Source organism: Peromyscus leucopus, chromosome 2, assembly GCF_004664715.2.
Source record: "Peromyscus leucopus breed LL Stock chromosome 2, UCI_PerLeu_2.1, whole genome shotgun sequence".
Lineage (NCBI taxonomy): Eukaryota > Metazoa > Chordata > Mammalia > Rodentia > Cricetidae > Peromyscus > Peromyscus leucopus.
The window spans coordinates 82369083-82380292 of NC_051064.1; the positions used below are offsets into that span (position 1 = coordinate 82369083).

Below are 11210 nucleotides of genomic sequence, written 5' to 3' on the forward strand. Positions count from 1 at the left end.
TTGGATTTCTATTGCTGTGCTAAATCACCATTGTCAAAAGCAGTTCAGAGTTTAAAGAGTTTATTTACTTAAACTTCCATATCACTGCCCATCATGGAAAAAGCCAGGGCTGGAATTCAAACAGGGCAGGAACATGGAGGCAGGAGTTGATGCAAAGGACATGGTTCAAATGCTGCTTATCTTACTTATTATGACTTTCCTCGACTATTTGCTTTTAGGACTCAGGACTAGCAGCCCAGGGGTAGCACCACCCACAATGAACTGGGCCCTTCCGCATCGCATCAATCATTAATCAAGAAAATGCATGGGCTTGGCTAGAGTCCAATCCAGGGAAAACACTTTCTCAATTGAGGTTCACTTCTCTCAGATAACTCAAGCTTGTTCAAGTTGACATAAATTAGCCAGTACACAGTGAGAATGAATGGTAAGAAAACTCAATAGCAAGATTATAGCCCACTTCCTCCTTCATTCCTATGGTGCATTTCAGAAGAATATGCTGCCTTGGCAATTAGTTTCATTAAGAGCTGGCAACTCCTGAGTTATGGATCTGTGATCAGGCACTGTCTGTTTAGCTGCCTATTTTATTGGAAGTTGTTTGAAGTGAGGAGATCTTGGTTTTAAATTAAGATATCCTTGACAAGCATGAGAAAATATTTAATTAATGTATGACCTTTTGTTAATAAGGAAAAATATGACCTGTAGTAGATTGGATGAAGCTACCTGGAATGCAGTAAAAGCTGAACATTCTTGCTTAGAAATTGCTTATCATTGTCCTGCTAAAGCTGGGAGTAAATAATCACCATGGGGAGAGACCTAAGTCATCCAGTGGGAGGCAGTGCAAAATAAAATCTATAATGCACTCTTCGTGGAAGGCATATTTTTTCTTAAGCATAAGCAAACTGAAGCTTAAGATTAGTCCTGTATTTTGTGGTTGCCTGGCAGGGGCCATAGATGAGCGTTGTATTAAATTCTTCTTCACCAGTTCCCACTATACTACTCAAAAGGAGAGGTTCATTTTAGTATCTGTGCTAAGAGTAAATGTACAGCAAATTTTATGTTATGCAATTTGAAGATTTGAGGACATATGCTCCAAAGTAGCTTCTCAATCCAGTGCAAAATTCTTTCATTGGAGATTTATTCCTTTGAAATTAATGATGATGACTTAAAATACCTGGAAGGACAAAACACCTGTTAAGGCCTAGATTTTTTCCCAATAAATTTGTTTATAATTTTTCCTCCTTTATGGAAAATTTATTGCAATACTCCAACAGCACATTACATTTTTTTTTTTTTCAACATCTTGTTCTGCAGCTTCCTTCACCAGTTTTGCTCATGTGCCAAAGAGCTGGGTGTCGGGTCATGAGAAGACGCGCAAAAGCCTTGAAGTTCTTCTCCACATCTGTGATGACTCTGGCTTTCTATTTTGCTGTAAACATTCTGGATTGGCATCACAGTCCTGTTAGCTGGGTGCCCAATTTAAGCTCTTCAGCAGAATTACCTCTCTTTTTTGGAGCAGGAGGCTTCCTGGGGGAAGCATGAACTTGGAGAGAGGTACTCCTTTGGGCGCTGCGCATTGGCCTGTAGTGATTCAGTGGGTTTATTGCGCTTCCTTGGGTCCACAGAGTGTGAACCACTTTCTTTTTTAAAAAAATTAATTAATTAATTTTTATAATTTAATTTGAATTTACATATCAGCCACGAATTCCCCTGTCCTCCCTTCTCCCCCACTCCCCCCAACCCATTCCCCATTCCCATCTCCTCCAGGGCAAGGACTCCCCTGGGGATTCAGCTCAGCCTGGTTGATTCAGTTGAGGCAGGTCCAGTCCCCTCCTTCCTTCACCCAGGCTGAGCAAAGTGTCCCTGCATAGGTCCCAGGCTCCAAACAGCCAGCTTATGCACTAAGAACAGGTCCTGGTCCCACTGCCTAGGGGCCTCCCAAACAGTTCAAGCTAATCGACAGTCTCACTTATCCAGAGGGCCTGATCCAGTTGGGGTGAGCCACTTTCTTATGGATACAAGCTACCTAGAATTCTCACAGGCTGAAGCCCCTATCAGATTGGACCTCTGTGTGGTATCTCACTGTCGGGCACCTCAATAAGTGCTGATGAGACTGGATGCGGGATGAGGGGCCATGTAGCACCTCCTCCTGCCAGGCCTTGTGTCTGTGGGTCTTGTCTGCCAGCTGGTTGGACCAAGCGTCCACTCGCTGCTACAAATTCTTAAGAAAGTGGGGCTTCAGGATCACACCATTTCATCTGGGCATGTTGGCTTCCTCCTATGCAGGAGAATGGCCGAGTGGAAAGGGCGTTTATAATGGTTTTTTGTTTGTTTGTTTGTTTTTTCAAGACAGGGTTTCTCTATAAATATTTTTAATTGAAGTAGAATTACAGCTCTTTCTGCCCCCCCATTTTCTCCTTCCAGCCCCTCTCATATTCACTCTTCTCAAGAATAAATTTTCTTTATTGCTGTCACACACACGCGCGCGCGCATACACACACACACACACACACACACACACACACAATCTTATACGTAGGGTGTGAGTGAGTGTGTGTGTGTGTGTGTGTGTGTGTGTGTGTGTGTGTGTGTATGCACAATATATATAATTAGGCCAGCTGAGTCTGTTTTTCTTGTGTACACAGTTTCAGGGCTGACCACGCTGTATTGCACAGCCAATAAGTGGGCTTATCTCTCAAAGGGGCTTATCTCTCTTTCTCCCCAGAGTCATTTGTTGCCTTCATTTCTTTGTCTAGGGATGGGAGCCTGTGAACTTTTCCCCCTTCCATACTAATATGTTCATTGATCTTGATGTGTCATGGTTTTAATAAAAAGGCATGAAGTTGGGAGGGGACATATAAAATCTATGGGAGGAATTAGAAGAGGGAAATGGAGATGGATATGATCAAACTCCATTGCATACAAATATGAATTTCTGAAGAATAAAGAAAAATTGTAATTTCAAAAGGGAAAAGTGTGTGTGTGTGTGTGTGTGTGTGTGTGTGTGTGTGTGTTTGTGTTAGACAGGAAAGAGGAACTTGTTAAAAAGAAACTAGATTAAGGACAAAAAGGTAACAAAGAAGAAGTAGAAATTTAAAAAAAGAATAGAGAATTGTGGTGGTATTGTGTTCCCCAAAATATTGTGTACCTTAATAAACTTATCTGGGGTCAGAGAACAGAAAAGCCATTAGTTAGGCAGTGATAGCACACGCCTTTTATCCTAGCATTCCAGAGGCAGAAATCCATCTGGGATCTCTGTGAGTTCAAGGCCACATTGGAAACAGCCAGGCATGGTGACTCACGCCTTTAATCCCAGGAAGCAAGCCTTTAATGCTAGGGAGTGATGGTAGAAAGCAGAAAGGTATATAAGGCATGAGGACCAGAAACTAGTAGTATTTGGCTGGTTAAGCGTTTGGCTGGTTAAGCATGTGGCTGTTTAAGCATTCGGCTGGATAAGCTTTCAGTCTTTGAAGCAGCACAGTTCAGCTGGGATTCATTCTGTTTGAGGACTCAGAGGCTTCCAGTCTGAGGAAACAGGACCAGCTGCGGAACTGGTGAGAACTTTTAAGATTCCTGCTACAGAGAATCTGAAGAGAACTCACAGATGGAGGACAAGTCTATGACGAGCCATTCCACAGGCAAACACACACACACACACACACACACACACACACACACACACACACACACATTTAGACACACTTCATCTTCATGCCCCTTTTTTAAAACAATGATACTTCAAGATTTTGGACAACTGATTTCTAAAATATGTGTAACCCCCAAAGTGTCTAATAAATATTTAGCATTCAAGTGTCGGTAGGTGGCACTCTTGGCTCGGATCAGAACTCTTCTAGGAGGAAATGGAACTTGCTTGGAAAATCTATAGGTGGAGGTGCTCATCTTTCAGAGATTCCCTCACAACTTGTAGTTATCCAGCATTTGTGTGCCATTGTGGTTTGACCCTACTCTGTACTGGTCCAATCCGCCCCAAGGTAGAAATCACAATTATTGCAAATTATTATTATCACAACAAATGACAGTGTTCTGTACTGTCATATTAGTTTTTCAAGGAGTTAAAATAGCCAAGACAAATGTACCTTGGCCACAATTTCCTATTTCCAAAGAAAAAAATTGAAATCCAAAGTTGCTGGGAATCCATACTCTTAATCTACTGAGGAGTCACTGGAGCTTTTCCCTACTAGTGTTTATGTTTTCAACAGTAAACAAACCAGACATGCAGCCATCTATCCATCCATCCATCCATCCATCTAACCATCTATCCAGCTAGCCAGCCAGCAAACAAGCAAACAGCCTGAGAAAGAGGGAGGAGGTCCTAATGTTCTTTCAGGTGCATTTGTAGTGTAAACAAACAACAGGAAAGCTATAAATGTCTTGAGAAGGATTAAGGTACATTGACAACATGTGGGATGAAGGCCTCTTTATTGTCAGGGTGGTTACAGCATTGAACTCTACTTGAGGAGAATTTTTACTCTCTGCCTAGACCAGACTGCCCTTATAGGTGAGAACAGACTTGTAATTTTATAGTGAGAAACACAATCATAACAAATCCAAATCAAAAACGTAAATGCTTAATAAAAAATGAAATCAAAACCAAATAGCGAGCCGGGCGGTGATGGCACACGCCTTTAATCCCAGCACTCGGGAGGCAGAGCCAGGCAGATCTCTGTGAGTTCGAGGCCAGCCTGGGCTACCAAGCGAGTCCCAGGAAAGGCGCAAAGCTACACAGAGAAACCCTGTCTCGAAAAATCAAAAAAAAAAAAAAAAAAAAAAAAAAAAAAAAAAAAAGAAAAAGAAAAAAAGAAAACAACAACAACAACAAAAAAACAAAACCAAAAACCAAATAGCCTGTAGTTTAGTGTGAGGTGATGGCTATGATGGTGCCTTCTACCCCAACCCTGTCCTTCTGGGCACAGAACGTCAGAAGAGCACCCAGAGATGGCTACAAGTTCTAAATTAATGGTAGCCCAGACCAAAATCTAGAAAGGCTTTGAATGCTGAATTAAAGTTAAAATAGGAAAAAAGAAGCCCTAATATTCTACTCTTTGGATTTGTTTTTGTTCATGTAACTAACATTTTCCCAGACTGAAAATGTCAGAATCTCCTGTATCCTTCACTGTCCATCCATCAGTTATCTCTTCATCTGAACAAGCTTCCTTAAGCTATTCTCTCTCTCTCTCTCTCTCTCTCTCTCTCTCTCTCTCTCTCTCTCACACACACACACACACACACACACACACACACACACACACACGCGCGCTCTCCCTCTCCCTGTCTCCCCCCTCCCTCCCTCTCACTCTCTCCCCTCCCCCCCCTCTCTCTCACACACACACACATACACACACACACACACACTCCTGTCCATCATCTTCTTGTTTTTATTATTGGCACTCTCATTCTGGATGATTCACAATGTCCTGCCTATTTCAGTCTTCTTTTCCAGTTCCTGCCACATGCAGACTCCTTTTCAAGCAAAGTTTTCTCCTTCCAAAGGATGCAAGGCTCTAAAATGTCTACAGATTCGAATGTAGATAAAAGGAACACAAGGGCTGTGAGGTTGACTCCTATTTGGTACTTTAGATTCCTCCTCTTTAAAGATGGTGTTCTGCCTATGGCTTGCCTGCACCTCCAAGAGCCACTTCTCTGTACACATGAAAGGATTTTTGCCTTAAGTACCCATGTCTGCTTGCCTGAGTGCATTCTCTATTTGCAGAAGCATGTCTGCTTAAAGTGTCTTGGTGTTAGTGCTCAGGAAAAGTAACCCATAACCAAAGATGTTGTTAGATTTTCTTTTATTCTCGCCCCATGTTGGGTGACAAAATGTTTTTGCTCTTCGACTCTCTATTCTTTGGCTCTTTTGGGGTGCCCTCCACACAGCTCCCAAATAAATCACACACAGAGGCTTATTCTTAATTATAAATGCCTGGTCTTAGCTTGGCTAGTTTCTTGCCAGATTTTCTTAACTTTAAATTATTCCATCTACCTTTTGCCTCTGGGCTTTTATCTTTCTCTATTCCTGTATATCTTTCCTTTCCTTCCTACTCCATGTCTGACTGTGTAGCTGGGTAGCTAGGTGGCTGGCCCCTGAAGTCCTCCTCCTTCTATCGTTCTTTGTTCTTTTATTTTCCTCTTAGATTTCTCCTTATTCTACCTGTCCATCAGCCCCACCTATTCTTTCTCCTGCCTCACTGTTGGCCATTCCACTCTTTACCCCATCAGGTGTTTTAGACAGACAAAGAAACACAGCTTCACAGAGTTAAACAAATGCAACTTAAACAAAAGTAACAGTACTGTGGATATCGCTCTGTATAATTAAACACTGATTGGCCAGTGGCCAGGCAGGAAGTATAGGTGGGACTAACAGAGAGTAGAAAAGAGGGAATAGGAAGGCAGAGGGGGAGACGGCTGGAGCCGCCGCCAGGACAAGGAAGATGTAAGGTACCGATAGGCCACGAGCCACGTGGCAAAGTATAGATTAATAGAAATGGGATAAATATAAGAGTAAGAGCTAGACAATGATAGGCCTGAGCTAATGGCCAAGCAGGTTAAATAATGTAAGAGTCTGTGTGTTTATTTTATAACTGGGCTCCAGGACTGGTGGGACTTGGTGGGAGCTGGAGAGAAATTCTCCATCCACATAACACACCTTAAAATAATATGCCACGACACAAAGACAGATGGGAGTTGATAGATAATGACCCCATTTTCCCTGTGACAGCAAGTCTGAATTGTATTTTCAGTCTCTCAGTAGGTGTCTGTTGGGAATGTGTCTTATTTGCCCAAAGTGACAACCCACTCATTAATTCACTCCTTATTAGCTTTTCCCCTCTTCTTCAGATGAATTTATAACTCACTCTCTCAAGTTTCTTGAACTCCTTCTCATATTAGCTACACACATCTAAGTTTTTAGAGGTCTGGTTTTCAGGGGTACTTACTCTTCACAATATAATTCTATCTCGGCTCAGTAACTGTATATTATCCTCTGAACAAATCCTGTGCTTTTGAATTTATTTCTTTTGACAAGAACAATTTCCTTCTGTGAACTAAAACTCCACTCACATTGGGAAACTTCATTATTCTTTCTTCTTCTTTCAAGATGTAATCTTCCCTTGTTTGGTAATCCTTATGTTTTTGTTTTATTTCTGCTAGTAGACTGGGCTCATTAGGAGAATGTTATCTATCATTGCATACATTTTAATATCATGTACCAGCAAATGTTCAATAAATAAATGCTGACTTACAGGTAAGTGAGTTATTGTGGACAGGACTATTTCATAAACCATATGTCCAGATACTCATTTTCTGTCATACTGGAAGATGAATGTTTTAAATTCTCAGGAATCAATATACAATGCAATTCAATATACAGTCATTATTCAATAGGTTTAAGGATTCTGATCATTCACTCAGTGAATATATTCTGAAATTCTAGAAGTAGAGCAGTTTGTTTTAATTTTACTATTATTCTATTATTATCTTGAGTCTTAGAACCAAGTAGTTGTAGCACTACCTAAATATTTGCCATTCCTTTTATATGGATAGATCAAAAATGTATTCTTAGAAGAACTGAGCAGGTGGAGATGGACAGTCTTGTCCACCCAGAGCCATTTGCCCTAGGCAGGGAAAAGATCCTTGAGCACCAGATGGTAGAGTGATATTATAGCGAGAGAGTATATGGTGGGGTGCAGAAGAGAAAGACAGAATGATTCATGTCTTCTGGAGAGTGGTGGGGGCAGTGAGCAACAGGGTGATGTGGGAGGCCTGCTTATCACCCAGGGCCATGGTGACATCCAATCCTGGGCTGCTACCAAGTGCCATGTCTACGTCCATGGACCTGCCATAGCCACATCTGTGTTGGTGTCCATGGACTCCTGTTACCACTGAAGAGAGAGGATGCCCAGGGTGTAGGCTGCTAAATGAGGCCACATTGATGCCAAAGGGCCATGCCACAGTACAGGCTATCCCAATCTGAGTGGCTTGAGCTACCCCTGGGGCCATGAAGTTGTCCAGGTTCCAGCTTTAACCAAGGGCCATGTCTGCGTCTGTGGCCCTACTGTAGCCAAGGTAAAAGGGCAGTTGCTGTGCCCGTTACCATGGAAGTTTATATAGAAGCCAGAGGTCTGGGCCCCTCTCTGGGCCTATGGTGGTGTCTGAGGGCCACCCTGCAGCCTGCTTCATGGTCCTACTGCAGCCTGCATCTGTGTTGATGTCCATGGCCTGAATCACCATCAAAGGACACACAGATGCACCTGTAGCCATGTTGGGGACTGAGGGATGTGTTGTAACAGGGGCCATGTCCATTTGTCAGCCTGCACTGCCACCTGTGGCCATAGTGTCCACGTGGCCTGAGCTGCTGTCGAGGGCCATGTCTGGGTCTATGGCTCTACCACAGCCAGGGTCTGTGTTGAGGTCCATGGCTCCTGTTATCACCAAAGGCCATGAGCCTGCCCAGGGTCTGGGCCACCATCTGGGGCCATATTGGAGACAGGGAACCATGCTGCTGCTGAGCCCATGATGATCTGAAAGGCCTACACTGCTACCCAGGGCCATGGTGACATTCTGGGCTCAAGCTGCTGCTGATAGCTATGTCTGGGTCCATGGCCCTGCTGCAGCTGGGGCCTGTGTTGATGTCTGTTGTCCTGTGTTACCACAGGGGCCCATTGGAACCATGTGTTGAAGCACAAGGGTTGTGCAGAACAGGCCCAGCCCGTTCACTGCCCTGAAGAGATAACGGACCCTGATGACCCTGGCACAGGAAAGCTGTCCCATTTCTTAGTAGAAGAGCTGGCTCCTAGCCCAATATTTGGGAAAGCTTGTGCCACCCCTTACCGTGGGTGTGAAAGAGCTGGCTCTGCCACTCATCTGAAGGGAGAGGTCCTAGCAGCTGAGTCAGAACAAACCAGCTACCACCCAGACACACATCCAGGGCTTTAAGTGGGCACTCCCCAACATCTATGACCTGTTGGGGATCATGCAGAGACTAGTTCCTTGGTACCATAGCCATAGGATCTCTGACTCAGAGAAAAGGCAGGATATCCTAGGCGAGTTTTCAGTGATGGTGTACCAGAAGCCAGAGGCCTTGAATCTGACCAACAACACATTAAACAATGAACATTTGCAAGTAAAGTTATGTGGACAAAAGAGTGTATTGCATGGTACACACAACTCCAAATGCCACCAAGACTAATAAAGAGGTGATAGAGAGGTAGGAAAGACGGTGGAGTGAAATGTCTTTATTTCTTGTTTGTTTGTTTTTAATTAATGTTCTTATTTGCTTTTAAAAATTTATGTTATTTTCATTATTTATTTTATTGTTATTTATTTTTTAATTATATCTTTTTCTTTGGGGGGGCACTACAAGAATGAAGGATGGATATTGAGGGATTGGAAAATGAGTGAGATTAGAATGCATGATGTGAAATTCCCAAAGAATCAATAAAAATTATGTTAATTAAAAAAAAAGAAAAAAATGTATTTTTAGTGAACTCAGAATCTATTCTAGACTCATCTTTTCACTACAGTTTCTTTTCACTGCTCCACATATACCAGAGTGATCCCTGGGTTACCGTGGGAAAAGTCCTAAGTAAGAGTAAAATAAAATAAAAATAAGCTGTTGAAGTATACCATCTACAAATTCCTTAAGGGACCAGCCATCACACATCATCCTTTCTTGACTTTAGGTCATTGAAATGGCCTAAGGCCAGCTTGCCTGAACTCTTGGGACATAACATCATGATCCCTCCTTCAATAAAGAGATACCCATAGATCGTTCTCTGTGTTTAGCCTGGGTTGCTTTCATCACAGGTGGTTGATCGAAGTTCATGCTTTAAGATAAATAGTCTGAAAATAGCACCTAACTGCTGACAGGTGTTGAGATATCTTAAGTACATGGTCCTTACTGAGATCAAACCATTGACAGCCTGCCTCCAGCATAATGTCTTCTGACAATTGTGTGTGTGTGTGTGTGTGTGTGTGTGTGTGTGTGTGTGTGTATGTGTGTGTGTATCCCTAAAGATGCCAGAGACAATGGGATTTCAACTTTTAGTTTCCTCAAAAGAAGATATTATCTGTAGTGGTTTTTTAATCTCTGTCACTAGAGACCAAAGCTAGATCAAAGAATTTTATTTTTTTTCTGGATTTTGTCTTTTTTTTATCTTTATTTTTGCTTGCATCTGTATGCTTCTTATGAACTGAAGGTTTGATTGTCAGCAGGATTAGGACCATTTCTTTCTCCCACCTCAAATACAGATAAGATATACAAAGGTACTCTTTGTTTCAGAATTATGGTTCTGTCCTCTTCTTGCTAAGTCTTTAAGATTGAATCTATGGTATTCAGCTACTGATTTATAGTCCACACAATCTATGACTTGAGCAAATATTGTTTGTGGAATGCAATCAAGAAGCTTCATTTCAGTGGCACATGCTTTTAATCCCAGCACTCCAGAGGTAGAGGCAATGGATCTCTGAGTTTGAGGCCAGCCTGGTCTGTAGAGTTAGTTCCATGGCAGCCAAGGCTACACAAAGAATGCCTGTCTTGAAAAAAAAAACCCAAACAAAAAAAGAAACTCCATTTATTATCTCCCCAGATGCTTTTACCTCAATTCTGCTGATTTTTTCTCCCTAGTGCATCTGCTGGTATGGGGCCATGCCAATTTTTTCACTCTCATGCCTCAGGGCCAGCTCTCCCATCTGCCACAGGTGGTGAGGGACAAGGGAGGAGGGAGAGATTCTCTCCCTAACCCACTCCACAGTATGGCAGAAGAGGAATGGAGTCAGACCTCCCATGCATGTTTGTGGGGGCAAATGACCTGTGCCCTGGTCGACAGGGTCAGCTCTCTACGGTGCTGCCCAGGCAAGGTGCAGGACCTGCTCTTCTGCGTGCTGCAGCTGGTGAGGAGCAGGACTAGTTCTCCTACTCTCATGATCCCAAGACCAGCTTTTCATGTCTGCAGTAGGGGGCTACGTACACAGAGTAAGGGGCAAGGTGGTATCTCTCTCCCTCATCCATGTTCCGGCAAAAGATTTTGGCAGAGATGAAAACTGTAAAAAGAACCAAGAAGAAAAGATAGAAAAGTACAATAATATACACAGAAACTTCATTTAAGGACTAAATATCCACACACAGGATAGGAAAGAAACGGTGCATCGAGAGAGGTCAAGAGAAACTATCCAACTAAAAATTAAAAAATTCAAAG

General features: G+C 42.7%; 1 pseudogene; it reads right to left on the bottom strand.

The window, feature by feature from the left end:
• Window positions 1-1240: 1240 nt before the first annotated feature.
• Window positions 1241-2251, bottom strand: LOC114696293 (annotated as a pseudogene).
• Window positions 2252-11210: the final 8959 nt, after the last annotated feature.